Below are 15,891 nucleotides of genomic sequence, written 5' to 3'. Positions count from 1 at the left end.
CAAACGATGCCTGCTCATTTAGAAGGTGATTTCTTTAGGTTGGGAAAGGCCTTTGGATAGAATCATTTTTCTTATTTTCTACGTTAATTTAGAGACCCAAAGCTTCATCAACAATCTCCAACCTGTGACTGAAGATGTATTTGCATGTTTGCAGCCCTTTGACGCTGGGCTGCAGGGTGGATAAGGTGGTGACTCCCTTGAAAAGGCACAGAGGGGCCCAGGCGGGTGGCGGTGTCTCAGGACGCATGCATGCCGACTGAAGTTCGGGTACCCACCACTCTCCCTCTTCCATCCTGGCAGCAGCGAATGTGTGGCTTTTGTTTCACTCTGCAAAGTCTAACCGAACAACCTCCCACCAGGGGTCCAAACAGTGGACCACACACAGCCCGCCTCACCCACTGTTCCTCTTCTTTCCCTTCGGTGATGCTGTCCCGCCACCTCCAAGGACCCTGCGAGGGTGCTTACCCCGCCTTGTGCCTCTTCCTGGGGGGCCTACAACCTTGGACGATGCCAGAGACTCAGGGGCTGGCAGCCACCGGGGGGACACCTCCCTTCTAACAGGGAAACAGCCGTTTGTGCGAGACCACCTCCAGGTACCAACAGGAAGGCTGTGTCCAGTTCCCGAGTCTCACGTGGATTCAGTGAGGACACCCACTCCTAGCTTCCCTCTGCGGCTCTTCTTCTCAGAGAGCTCGGATGCAGGGCTGTGGACGTTGGCTCAAGGGCCCCACTTCCTAGAAGACGTCGCACCGCTGCTGTCAGACACACACGCCTGCACACACGCCTGTGCACCCACACACATGTGCAACCCACAACGCGCACATACATGTGCACACACGTGCACACAATGCACACGCGTGCACACACGTGCAACCCCACACGCATGTGCAACCGCACGCACACGCACACATGCGCACACACACGTGCAACCACACGCATGTGCACCCACCCACACGCATGCGCACATGCACACACACGTGCACACACGCACACACTGCTTTGTCGAGGTCCTCCCTCCCTCCCGTGGACCACAGAAGTCACGGCAGGCGCTGCGCATGGCCTGGACGGCTGCGCCCTCCATCTGCCACCCACGCACTGCACGGCCTTGGGCAAATCTCTCAGCCATTCTGGGTCTTGGGTTCCCCGTCTGTGACATGTGGATAAGAACAGTACTTACCTTCTCAGGTTGTCGCAGATCTTAAATTGCTCATCACATATAAACAGAGCTTAGACCAGGGCCTGATACACCGTAAGTCCTCTGTGAATGTCAGCCACTGCTGTTATCACACTCACATCCACCTCGCCCTCGAGTTCTAAAATAAAGACGTTTGTGCTATAAAGTCATCATAAGAGAACTTGGATTGATGCTAAGAAATCTTGGAAGAGGAGATAGGAGAGACTTGGTGGCTAAAAGCTAAAAGAGTGTACAGAAGCACTTTGTAAAGGCCTCAGTTAATTTCAAAATTGCAGACATGGAAGAAAGTGAGAGTCATATCTATCTTGTTCAACAAATAATACCAAAAGTATAGAGGCAAATCCTATAGAGTAGGAATATTACTATGAAGATGATTGATTTCTCAAATTTCTATGAAATAAAAATATTGTTACTGAACCATCAAACACTTGTGAAACCTTGAACTCCAGCTCTGCAACCCTTTCTGTTCTGTGATGCCCGCTGCTGAATTGTGCCAATGGGACCTGGAAAGACATAGGGTTAGGTCACTCAATAGTTTGTGCCATCAGAGAAGGCATTTCGTTCCTCTGAGCCTTCATTTCTTATAACAGGGTGATAATAACACGTCCTCAAGGACCTCATTCTTCTTGTAAGATGGTGATGATAATGAATCCTCAGGGGAGAGCGGCAGATCCGACGAAAACGTGGGTATGAATATGCTTCTCGAACCTGAGTCCTGCTAGAAGAATTGTCCTAAAATCAGGCCTTTACCTTGCTATGTCTTCATTAGAAACAATCTGTAACGTCCTTTTATAAAAAATCGAGTCTACAATCTTTGCCCGGGCTCCAGAACCTCGGTAATGTGACTCCCACCTCTCTCTACCCTGCAGGCCCGGTCAGTCTACTCATACTATCATTCATCTTGCTCAACTAAAAACACCTTTTAAATGCTTGCCATGCCCCACGCTGATCCACGGTCATGATTTTCCTCTTCAGGATGCCCCTTTCCTTCCCCACTAGATTAGGAGAACAGCACTGTTTACTCTTAGCCAGTCCAAGTGTTTTGCGTTAATGCCTCGCAAGAAGAATGTACTTTTATCCCCTGCACTTTGTACAGGGGGAAACTGAGGCTCAGAGGAGCCCAGGTCAGCACAGCTGGTCGTGGCCTCAGCTGAGGGCTGACCTCGGCCTCCCGGGGTCCAGGGGACACCCTGGCATCCACCCACTTTGTTAGTTACACAGATTTTCCTGAACAGGACCTGGTTTGCTCGGCATGTCCTCCGTGTGTGCTGGGCATCTATCCTCTGCCAGGCGGAAGGGCACCCAGAGGTCATCAGAACAATGTCCTCTGTGTTGGAGCCTCTCCTGATGTGAGAGATGGGCCTTCCCTATGTTTCCAGGGGGTCCATTGAATTGTGGGGCTGCTATAGTCACAGAAAAGAGTTGTTTCCTGTAGAATACACCCCTGTCTTGGTGGAAAGGTCCTAGATCCGTCTTCCTATATAATAATGAGTCCTCTCCACCACCCCTTTTTATAGCTAAGCTTGTGAAACACCTAAAGGCTCTCATATGCTTCTGCATGAAATATGTTCTTATAATTTGAATGCCTACTTTGAACCAGACACTCTATTAAATAACAGTGACAACAGCAAGAAAGATAATAGCTCACACTTGTTGAGGGTCTGCTGTGGGACCCTCACATCTGCTAATGACTTTCCACGAGCTTGTGGAATCCTCTGCGTACCCGGATGCAGGATCTGACCGCTGGATGCTTTGTTATCATTTTGTTTCTCACTTGTCCTGATACCCAAGTGGGAGGAGAGAATCAGCAAAGAAAGGGGCCCAGGCTCCGTGAGTGCTGGATGCTACGTGGCCCTTCCCACCTGCTTCCTAAAGGGACCATCACACAGCTCCTGACAAAACTCAGGCCACACTGCCCTCCGGCCAAGGCCCTCCATTGCCAGGCCCTGTGCTAAGAGTGCTTTCTGAACATTTTCTCAACACTTGAATTTTACAAGCAAAAAAAAAAAAAAAAAAAAGAGACTCAGGAAAATTAAGGACAGAGTTCCAGGTGATGTAAGACCGCAGATTCAGGGCTGGAGGCGGACATCCCAGTGGGTCTAAGGAGCCCATCTTCTGCCTGCCCTGTGCGGCCGAACTGTCCAGCCTAAGCATGATGGATCTAGCGTTAGCCTCTGCTGTTTTCTGACTGCTTCCTGGACGTGAGCGTTTCCATATAATCTCCAAGAGAGGTTTCTGCTCCTTACAGGCATTTTCTGTGATGACATCCTCATGTGTTCTGTGCAATAAGCACAGAGGTTGGCAGGAAACAAGGACACAATAATTGTCTGTTGATCGGAATGAAGGGTACAGCATCCGCCCCTCTATTCCTTTGTTTTATATGCAGGGAAAAGACACTGTCCCTATTTCTCTAGCTCCATAATTTGTGCTCAGAAAGACAAAGTAAAATGTGAAAACTAATTTATCAGTATGGGTCAGCTTCTCCAGAACATGAGTGGTCTCTCTTTTGCTGCGTTAATAACTTGCTAGCATTTGAGAAGAAACCAAGGCGCTAATGAGGTGCTAATCACCCCCCCCACACACCCTTTTAAGCAGCTAATTATGACTAACAACTATGTAACCATATCAGCTTTAAAAACTAATGAATTCAACCTTATGAAGAAAAATGATTAATGAGTACGGTCTATACATAACTTACTAAGAAAAGGTCAGAGAGGCTATTCAGAGTTAGATGTTGAAAACGTTGCCAATTGCAGAATGGCTTTATCCCAATCTGTTATCCAAAATAAAAAGGGATGTCTTCATAGCTCGTTTTTATAAGCAATCCTGAGGTTCAGCCAGCACTCAACTCCCAGGGCCAAGAGAAACTTTGAAAATTTCAGCATTTCTCTCCTTAGCACAGTCAAGGAGTTCTTTCTCTCTACGGGGTTGGTACCTCATTTGCAAGTTTTAAGAGAGCTTTGCACGCTGGAAGGATTTGGGACTCCAGGGCAGCAATGAACCGAGCCTCACGCTTGTCCCTGTTGGTTTGCCATCTAGATTCTGTGCCTGTTTAATGTCCTTTTCAATGACTGAGTGCATAACTGCCCTACGGCTATATACAAACTAGTTTTGGACTTTTTGCAATTGCTCCCGGTTTCCGCTGCATGCTCATCGTTAAGTTTTCACAGTGTTCTTGAATGATAACATAGAAGCGGAATGCAAAAATTAATAGGAAATTATCTTTTTAAAAAAATAAAGAATGGAACGAATGAGGTTTTTTATTTTAAGCTTTTGTTGTGTAATAGCTTTCCCATCACACTGGTCTTGAAAGATAACGCGCACAGCTGACGTGCGTGCCTGCACAAGGCTCAAAACACTTCATTCCTGTTGCCTCACTCCAATCTGTAGCTACCCGAGTTCCGCTGAGTCTGACCTCCAGCTTCCAATGTGTATCTACATCCCCCAAAGTACGGGGCCCCAAAAGGGATGCTGCGTGAGTTCCTACGCAAAGCTGTTCCTGCTGGGCCTCCCGGCCCCCTCCTGGGGCAGCCGCCTCCTTGCCAGGCTGGCACCTACGGCTGGGACCTCTCAGTGCCAACACTGTGGCTCCTGTCTCCCTGGGAGAACGAGTCTCTGCCTTTGAGTTACGCCCTTTGGATGACAGCAAAGCCATGCTTCTTGTGTCTTAATGTTATAAAAACTTCCAACACTTTCAGTTTTGACTCACATCCTTCTCTCTTCCAAGATTCTAAATCCTGGAGCTAGACAGGGAAGGACAGGAATGGTAATCGATAGGCAGTGTGTCTCCTGATGGTAATAATACTGCTCTCCATGCCTGGTCTTCCTGAGTTATAACATTGTGATGGTCCCCTTTGCCTGGAGCCCAACAGATACACTCAGGGAGCCCCTCTTAGGCCAATTTTGTGATACCCAAGCCAATAAGCTTTCATTAAAACATTTCCTCCATAACCTCGAATTTATTACTCAGTATTCCCAGGTCTGGTGGGGGCCATATTTAGAAGTGTCTGCATCACTGCTTCAAAATCTAGTGGCTCTGTTATATTAATAATTATGCCCTGCTACTACTTTACTCCTGTTTTAACCTGGAAGATTTTGGTAATAATTTAGATGTGAGGGTTTGCTACTTGGTCTTCACTCAATCATGTGATGGCCAGCTTTTATATAAGTATCGTCTCTATAGAAACTAAACATAAAACATGTGGATGTGTTTCAGTGCATGTATATCCTATGTACCCATATGTAAGTAAATACAACACACCATGTTTACCAAAGTGTAATAACCTTACCTTTCACCCTCAGGTTTAATATTTGGCTAACAGCAGATTACTAAGTTCTTGAGAGTGGATACTATGCTTAGCCCTCTAATTTTTTCCCTAGAGTGCCAGCACAGTGTTAGCATTAGAGGTCATTATATAAAAGGATATCAGGTGAGCCCTTTGACTATTTATGAAGTTACTTACTAAGATAAGGAGAATTTCATTATTGCTTATACAATAATGTGTAAGGGCTTGGGTTTTAGAGTCAAGCACCCATCGTAGGTCTGAATCCTGGTTCTGCCCTGTATTAACTCCATGACCTGGAGCAGGTTACAATGCCTGGTTTTGCCTTCATTTTCTCATTTATAAAATTGGGATAATAATAGCACATATACCATGAAGGTGTAAAGGTTAAAGGAGTTAATACTTGCATAGCATTTAATGCATTGCCTGTACAGAATAAGAGCTTAAAAATGTTAGCTCTTGGGTTATCAATTCTCACATCATTAAATGGCTTGCTTTAAGGTGACAATTATGGTTTTTTGTTTGTTTATTTTTGGAAATTAAAACTGAGCACCTCACGAAAATACAAAAAGAAAAATCAATCATGAGACATTGAATAGAGGTCTGAGAAGCAAAGCAGGACTTGGAAACCAGGCTCAGGATCATAAATTGAGTACTATGGTCAGAACCTACAACAGCAGTTGAATTAAGGGCTTTTCCATGATATTCTTGATTTCAAATATTCTCTCCAGTCATTCCTATAATAAAGATATTTGAAACAATGCTCCCTGTAGCCACATCCACAGAGAATTTTAAAGTCACATAGTAGCTTTGGTCAGGACCTGGAAGTTACAATTAAACAAACTGTAAGGGGGATGCCGAGCCAGGTCCCCAAAGCCTAGAGGAGCTTAACGGGCCCACATCAACAGGGCAGCACAGGCGGGCTGGGGTCAAGCCCACACAGTCTGTCTTTCTCCTTCTCGAGTCCACGGGGACACTAATCGTTAGCTGGGGGAGAAGACTGCAGTCCGCAGATCACTCTCACCTTATTAGTAAAAAGCTGGGCATTCCTGAGCCAGACAGATCCTGACAGACAGACCCTGACTGCGTCTTAAGCTCCTGTTCCTATTGGAAATTATCTCACTGCTTCTCACCCAATCTTGGCATTAACAAGCATCCTGAAGAAAACAGTTAAACATTTATTTAAAAAATAAAAGCATGGCTCTTTCTCTGTCTTATACTTTACCGGGCAGGGAACGGCTGCTTTCTTCTTCATGTGTGTTCTCTGCATGAAAGCCACTAATACACAATCCCAAAAGTCTGAAAAATCTATCCTGGCACGAGAAACCTAAAATAATTTCTTTTGAGGCAAAGTCAGTGGTGTGAAGTCTAATGCATATTTTATATCTTAGTTTAATTCATCTACTGGTGTAAACCTTTAATTCTAAATCTCCCCACTCGTTTAGGGAGTGCTTGTAGAAAGTGGTCAAAATTGGGGTTGCATGGCCTAATACTAAAAGCGGCCAATGCTGGTGCTCTCAAAGCATTCACCTACGTGCACCGTGGAGGAATTGGGCTGCTGAATCACTCAGAAGCGGAGGGTCCTGGCGAGGCAAGTCATGTGTTACTGCACAGTGAAGTAGGAGGTTGGCCCTCACTTTTCCTGGAGGCTCCGCTTGTAGCTGTTTTAAAAAGCTTTCCCTTCTGAGAATTAAATGTGGACGTTTATAATATTTCAGAGTCTGACATTTCATCCTTCTAGATGAAAGCTAATTGTTAGGAGAGGCTCCTGGGCACGCTCTCTATCAATAGGTGGATGGATGTATCTGTAGAGACTCAAAGTCAACACCTTCTCGTTTCTCATCAATAAGGAGAGCTAATTTCCCAGTACTAACTTGAAATGTTTTTGGCTCCTTTGTTTGGAATAATTCATCATGGAACACCTGGTGAACTCATAAAAGCTTTGCACCTTCAAATAACTTTCTAACCTAAACTGTTCTGGGTGTATCAGCATTTCTTTTGATTATTAATATGAAGGACAAGTTTCATATTGTTTTGTGCCAACAGGAAGGAAACGTGACCAGCGAAATTTGTTCTCAGCGTGTCTAATGTTGCATGAGTGCAGAATTCTCTTCTCCTGAAAGCTCTGTCTCCCCCTTTGGTGAACCTGGCAACATAAACATTTTGATCTTCTCGATTATAGACAGCATCTGGGTGAAATTACCGAGTTCTTCACTGAACTGTTTGAGGGTTTCCTTTAAAGCCTTTCTTATTTGGGCGTTTGTTCCTATATATTTTTATTGTTATTATTATTGTGCAACCATAAAAATGAGTTTGTGGTTGAATTCAGTTTGAGAAAAGCAATAGATGCTAAATGCACCGATTTTGATATGATTTGATAAACAAATCAACCTTCCGTGAAGAAATGAGCTCTGCAGTCTGGGGACTGGTGTGTATGAGAAAATAACCCACATAGCTTATAAACATGCCTGGCATGGAATTTCCAAATGTTAAAAAATTTATTGTTTACATTACGTAGTTGCCAAAACCCCCCAAAACATAGGCTTCTTTAAAGGGATGTAAAATAAGAACACTAACATTGGAACATAATGCAAGCAAATCAAGTGCAGTAATGAAGAAAAAGAAGCATTTCAATTTCAGTTATTAAATATTAGCTATATACAAGCAAACCACTTTAGGTCTTAAGCTTTCTTCCGGCCAAGGCAAGTAAGGAAATGTGTCGAATTAAGTAACTAAGGATGGGAAAAGAGGAAATATGGTTTTCCTTTGAGAGAGAGATAAACCTCTCTTTCTCAGGTGGTTCTGTGTGGCCATTGAGAAGTTAAATCTTGCCAAGCACACACATTTATATGAATATATACATTTAACTCATAGATTTATCTTTCAAACAGCAATTCCCTCAATTGCAAAGAGCAATTGCCAGCTCAAGGTATACCAGGAAGAGATAATTAAAACCAGAAGGCAGAGTTTGTAGGTATGATCTTGAGAGTAAATGCATATGAGATTTTGTTTCTGATCTTCTCTGTGAATTAAGTGCTATAGGTTTTCAGCTACGGCTTCATCGTCTAATTGCACACTTACGGCATCATCGTTATAATAAGCATGTAAATATAATGGCAATTGCAGCTGTAATCTCCTGCATGAATGTGGTTCTGAATTTGTAAATAGTGTCTGGAATAATTCATGGTGAAGTATCTAGTTCACATTTAAAGATGGACATAATCACTAAGAAACGTGGGCTATTGTATTAATCTATTTAATTGCACATAGAAATAGTGTAAATTGCAGTTGAGCCTGTAAAACACAACCACTGGTGGATTTAGACTCACAGCCCTAGTCTTGTGTAAAAGAATCGCCACCAAGTCAGGATTCCTGCTCCTCTGGACCCATCTCACATCCTTTTTCATCTGCTGGGTGTCCCGGGAAGTTGACCTCTGTGATGGATTTGGCTAGTAGGGAGAATGGTCAAGGCAGCAAAGGCCAGAGTGGGATAGAGAGTTTGGAGAAGTTATTTCCTCGGACCCTTCCTTCCAGTTGGGCGATGTGACACTCTACTATGGCCATGACTCCTATCTCCCAGCCCTCCCCATGTACTGGCTACCTGGCCACCATGTCCACTTGCTCCCTGCCCTTGCTCCTTTGGGGCCTTGGGCAGCAGCCCTCTGATATTGCTAGCTCCAGGGCACTACGTAACCATTTTTGTAAATAATTCTTTGTTAAATTCTCCTCAAAGTATCCAATCTGAGTCAGCTATCTGTGACTTGCCAGGATCCTGACTGAGCTATATATATAATTAAAGACATTAATTAGGGCTTTAAACTCAATATTGAAAAAGACCTCTTTGAAAATTTGGCTTTCCGAAAATTTAAGTTTCCTCAATCTTAATTATCTTATAATGACTCAGATAATTTTAAAAATCAAGGAAATCATAATGAAAACAACACTCTGTTAAGCATTTACATTCTTTGTCCACTTAAATCTCACCAAAGTCCTTTGCAGTGTATATGACTCCCATCCCCATTTTATACATGAAGAAATGGCTTAAGAGAGTTTACACAGATGGACGGAGGTGGACAGGTCCAGATTAGTACCTGCACTTGGATTCTCTAATCCACAGGCTTCCATAGGAGGAACGGGTGATTCAGACACAGAGGAGGGGCTGGAAAGAAGGGTTGGCTGAGAGAGAAAGATCCCCATAAAGGAAAGAAAAGAAAGGTGAAAGCCATGATGAACAGGAGAGTAATCTGCCAAAAGAAGTCAAGCTGAATGGTGGGAAGAAAGCAGTGAGCAAAAAGCAACATGGAAAAGCCAGGGAAGGTGTGAGTGTGGGGCAGTGAGGGAGACTGGGAAGGTCATGGGAAAGACAGGGAAGGTGTGAGTGTGGGGCAGTGAGGGAGACTGGGAAGGTCATGGGAAAGACAGGGAAGGTGTGAGTGTGGGGCAGTGAGGGAGACTGGGAAGGTCATGGGAAAGACAGGGAAGGTGTGAGCGTGGGGCAGTGAGGGAGACTGGGAAGGTCATGGGAAAGACAGGGAAGGTGTGAGCGTGGGGCAGTGAGGGAAACTGGGAAGGTCCACGAAACAGCATCTTTACGTAACCTGGCCTTGCAGCTCTTACCTCCCCTGACTCAAAACTGAAGGAAACTGGGGGGAGGGGGGAGGGGAGGGGGAGGGGCAAGGAGATGGGGGATGGGCAAGAGAGAGGACAGGGGGATGCGGAGGGGGAGGGACAGGGAATGGGCCAGGGGAAGAGGGAGATAGGAGACAAATGATCAATCAGTGCCTTTTTTGTAAAAGACAACTGCCTATGTTTTACTTTCATTATTACTATCTAGTCAGACCTAGCATGAAGACCTAGCCTTAGTGGAATTTTAAATGAGAGAAAGTTCCAGAGGCAGGAAGCATCTTTCAAATGAAATAGACAACATTCCAAGCAATGGAACACCCGCTTCCAAATCACAATAATGCTGCTTGGACAGTCAGGGTGAGAGCCGTTAAGGTCAGAGTTGCCCATCGTCCAGTTTTGAACCTGATTGTCTGCTGTTTGAGCTTCCTACTGAGCAAAAAGTTTTGAAAATACTCGACAGGTGACGCTTGACCTTTCAAATTCAGAAAGCTTGTACCGTTGTATTCTGACATGACGTGAGCATTAATTTTATCGCTCATTCTCTTGTCTTTTCGCCATTCGCGGTTATGACAATTTGCTTCTTAGGTAAAACCGGCACATAATGGACCTTTACACAAAAACACAAGGTGTTTTTGTTAAAACCATCTGGCAGCCCCAGCGCACGTCCCATTTGGACCTGAGCCAGTTACTGAGGGTGGCAGGAAGCATAGCCATTCCAATAATCTCCTCGGGTGTTTTTCCTCCTTACTTGATCATTTCCACCCATTTCTTGTTTCCCTTTATAGCAGGAGCCTTCTGCAGTGTTTGCCTGCACATCACCCCTTCCTCTGCCCTCTTAGTGGACATATACTACCCAAGCCTTTGTCCCCACCACCCACTGGCATTGTCCTTATCAAGGTCACCAGTAATTTGCACTCTGCCCCATCAGAGGTCACGTTGCAGCCCTCATCTTACTCGTCCTAAGAGCCATCTGATCTACGGGACCACGCCCTATGTGCACCACTTTCTCCCGTTCCTCCCAGGACACCGCTCCTTCTTGATTTCTGCCCCCTGGCTGGACGCTTTTCTGAATCTTCCTGCATTTCCTAAACTCCAAATGGGGCTTCAGACCTCAGTTCCTGAGTTTGTCCTCACTGCCCCATCCCACATCTTCACACGCCACCTCTAGCCCAAGGGCTCCCAAATTTGCATCTCCAGCTCCAGTTTCTGCCTTGACACCCCAATCACATGTTCAACCATCCACTCGGCATTTCCCCTTGGGAGTCTGACAGGCATCTCGAATTCAGCATGTTCTAAACCAAAACTCTTGATCCTCACCCAAGTCACTCCTTTTCCTGGCTTCCCCTTCCCAGTAAATGGTGCCCTAAGCCCAAGAATCACTCCTAATCCCTTTCCTTCATATCTTCATCTAATCCACCAGCTCCACCTTCTAAATATGGCCTGAAGCTAGTTGCTTCCCCTCAGAACCACCACTACCATTGCATTCAGCTTATGTCCCTTTGCCCAGACAGTCACACCAGCCACAGGGCTGATTTCCTGCTTCAACTGCAGTCTCTTCTCCTTTTAGCAGCCTGGGTGGTCTCCCGACAGAAAACCAGGTGATGCCATTTCTTTACTCAATATTTCCCAATGGCTTCTACCATGGGGAGAAAAAGTCAAAGTCGTCATGATGGCTTAAGTATCCTGCAAGGATCTGGTCCTGCCTACTTTCCCTGCCTCATTTTTGGTCATTGCCCCCTTATTCCATATCAATCACATTGGTCTTTTCACCAATACTTGAATGTGTTAAGCTTGTTCCTCCGTGTCTTCTCCCTTTCTGCTCCTTCCCACTTACAATCTCTTTGTCTTGATATTTTTATGGCTCTCTTTTACACTATTTTCAAATTTTGACTTCTCTGACCACCTTATCTAAAATATAGTTTTTTTTTTCTTTCCACAAACCTCTGATTTGTAGTCCTTTAACTTGCCATATTATTTTTTATAGCACTTATAATTACCAGCCATTATATTATACATTTTTTAGTTTGTTGTCTCATTTTAGAATATAGCTTCATGGTGGCAAAACCTTTGCTTTCAAATGAAAACTTCCAAGGAAAACTTTGTTTTCATTGTTATATCCTTCGTGCTGATACTATTCATGGTAGACGCTCAATAAATCTTTGCTGAATCAATGACTCTCTATCGCTGACTGTTACTACCCCAAACAGTCACACACATGTAGTGAGAATCTCAAAAAAAGGCATATGTGTATATTTGTGTATGTGTGTATATGTATATTGTGAGTTTATGTGTGTGTGTGATACCCTAGAACCAGCTGCTGACAAGATCTAAAATTACACCCCAACACCATTGGGTACACTTAGCACCCATATATTGGTTTCTAAACACCTTTCTACACTTAAAGGAATGAGAAATTCTTGAAGAAATGGCAGATTCCAGGTCTGGAGCAGAAACAGTATAATACAAATCTGAAATATCTTAATATACCAGAAAGCAAGAACTACTCCAAGGCTGATGGGTGTTTTAAAAAACCCAGGCAGCATGTTGAAGACAAATTTAGAGAAATTAAAGCATCAAAAAGAAGGAAAACTGGGCTTCCCTGGTGGCGCAGTGGTTGAGAATCTGCCTGCTAATGCAGGGGACACGGGTTCGAGCCCTGGTCTGGGAAGATCCCACATGCCGCCTAGCAGCTGGGCCCGTGAGCCACAATTACTGAGCCTGCGCGTCTGGAGCCTGCGCTCCGCAACAAGAGAGGCCGCGATAGTGAGAGGCCCGCGCACAGCGATGAAGAGTGGCCCCCACTTGCCACAACTAGAGAAAGCCCTCCCACAGAAACGAAGACCCAACACAGCCATAAATTAAAAATAAATAAATAAATAAATAAAAATTTTTAAAAAAAAAAAAAAAAGAAGGAAAACTATTAGTTATTGAAACACATGTTCAAGGTTTCAAGGGAGATTGAGAGAGAGAGACAAGGACAGAGCATGTTTTTATAATTGGTCTAATTTTTGCACCAGCGTCTAATCAAGTTCCATACATTGTCTTTGATTGTTAATTAAAGTAATCAAATAAGCTAAAAAGCAGAAAGTATTTCTTAAAGGAAGGCTTGATAATATAATTCTAAGACTTGCTGGAGAAGAGCCTTTCCCCATTACTCAGCAAAATGTTTGAAACTTGGGGGCATGCCAGCTGCAACCTGAGTCTCTTCCTGGCCAAAGGGAGGGTGAGGCTGGAGAGCTTAGGTCTACGGATTTACCACTCACCACCATTGTTGGGTCACATCCTCCTCTCAACCCTGCCACACTGATGTTGCTGCAAATAGAGAATTCATGGAGTTTCCAAATGACATTTTGCAATGGCATGCCATTAACATATACGTCTAGTGTATATTTGCCTAACACCTTGGGGAAAAATACATTTCCCCAGATGTGCTACCCCTCAAAATCCTGAATTACAAGGAGACAAGGAGCATGTTCCCACTGGTGATTAAGGGGCCATATGAGCTACAGCTTCCAGGCAACTATGGGTCCCCATTATCTGCCACCCATTATCTGGGGGAATTTAAAGGGATGATAATTTGCTCCTTTCTTCCTTCTCTGATATTCAAAGAATACACTCCTCCAACTAGACAAATGCATTTTGCATCTTTTTAAAATGAGGAACCAAAAATAACTTCGGGAGTAACCAAACAAAGAAAATAAGGATTTTAAGAATTCTTGCTTTTTCTCTACACGAGTGCAATTTTAAAAAGGGGAAAAAGAAAAATTGGCAGGTTTTTTCATTGCTAATTAAAAAGTTATTTTAATGGCAGAGCAGAATATTTAGGAAAAGTTATAGGACCAAGGAACATGACAGAACTAAATGAACACCCACACATCTTTACAATGTAATCTGAACATCACGTGAATGTTTTTAAAATCCCAATAAAGTGAAATTCTCAGAATATATGTTGGTAAACATAATCATAATTCATAAACATTACTGAATACCTTGGTAAACATAATCTTTTTTATTTCATTTCTATCTTTTGTTTCCTTTTATAGTGTGATAATCATTGTAAAAAACTTCAGTGTGCTTGGAATAAGTATGATCTAGTGACCATGAATTGATTCTGTGATAGTTCAGGATCTTGTAATGTCCTAGGGTTATCTTTGCTACCATTCTCTCTGCAGTAATTACCCCTGAGTGCGTGACTGTGGAAGGTTTAGGACATAAAACCAAATGGCTATTAAAGTCAGGACAAATCATGGATAGCATTTCCTCATATGAACTGGTTTTCTTGACATTTATCCGTTTCTTCAGGTGAGTCAGATAATTAAATCATTTTTGCTGAAACATTGCTTTCTGTTTTCGCAGGTGTTCCCTCACTGCTCCTTCATCCTGCCCTGTCCTGAGGCACTGTCACATCTGCTTGTCACAAACATCTTCAGAGCCCCTTGTATTTCTCCTTATTTGTCCTTCACATTGTGAGAGACTCAGCAAAGTGTAAAAAGCATCCAATTCAGTCTGCATCTCTGGTTTCAAGAACAATTTTACGCTACCTGGAAATCAATTCAATTTCATTACAAGCAAAATCCCTATTTAATCCCATGTGTTATGTAATGATATGTCAAATCTCACCAACAAAAGGAACCCATTGTTTGTTGAGTTCCTGTTTGCTACGAGTTATTAATGAAGTGCCATTCGGTTCCTTCAGCCATGGTGTAGATTCATAAATAGAGCCACAATTCTGCTGTTTTAGGTTCAGAGTCCCTTTTAGATAAGGCTGCCCTGTCTGTGCACTTCCAAGGCTGGTATTGGCCAAGGCAAGCATAGCCCAGTGCACTCTTTATCCATGTCAGCTGCTCGTGATGCTAAGATTTGATTTTGCTGTTCAGTTTTATGAGGCTGTCGGACCTCCTGGTGAAGTGAGGACTTCTATATATTGTCATCACGAGTTCTACCATCACTGCTGGGTCTCAATCTGGAGAAACAAGGTCCTCTTGGTCTGCAGTAATGTCCCCAACACAGTGGTTCCTGTGATATGTCAGGGCTTAGATTGCCTACCCATGCTTGGGATCTCGTTGCTTGTGCTTTACATCCAAAAGGTCATTGTTAAGACCCTTGTCAAGGAGCTTTCCCCCTATGTTTCTATCTAGGGGTATTATGGTTTCAGGTCTTACCTTGAAGTCTTTAATCCATTTTGGGTTATTTAATGTGCATAGTGTAAGATAGGGGTCTAGTTTCGTTCTTTTGCATGTGAATATCTAAGTTTCCCAGCACCATTTATTGACAAGACTGTTTTTTCTCCATTGAGTATTCTTGGCCCCCTTGCCAAATATTAGTTGACTGTAAATGCTTGAGTTTATGTCTGGGCTCTCTGTTTTGGTCCATTGATCTATGTGTCTGTTTTTATGCCAGGACCACACTGTTTTGATTACTGTAACTTTACAATATAATTTAAAATCAGGAAGTGTGATGCTTCCCACTTTCTTCTTCTTTCTCAGGATTTCTTTGGCTATGTGTGGTCTTTTGTGGTCCCAAATGAATTTTAGGACAATAGCTCCCACTGCTGAGGGCAGCCAGGATAACTTCCCCCCTCAGTGACCGCCCCTTCCCACATGGAATTCCAGTCCAGCAGTGGGTTGGGGTGGGGTTGGGGCTGCTTGGCTGGGAGGTAGCTGACGTTGCTTTCCTGGATCCCCTGCTTCTTTGTACCCCTGCAAGAGCTCAAGTCACCTCTCTCTTCTTTGCAGCCTAAAAGAGCCTCGCCAAAACAAAGCACCTGCCCTGCCATGGAGCAGTGAA

This window comes from Balaenoptera physalus (genome assembly GCF_965194825.1).
Source record: "Balaenoptera physalus genome assembly, chromosome: 15".
Taxonomy (NCBI): domain Eukaryota; kingdom Metazoa; phylum Chordata; class Mammalia; order Artiodactyla; family Balaenopteridae; genus Balaenoptera; species Balaenoptera physalus.
Note: the sequence above shows the minus strand (reverse complement) of the source record.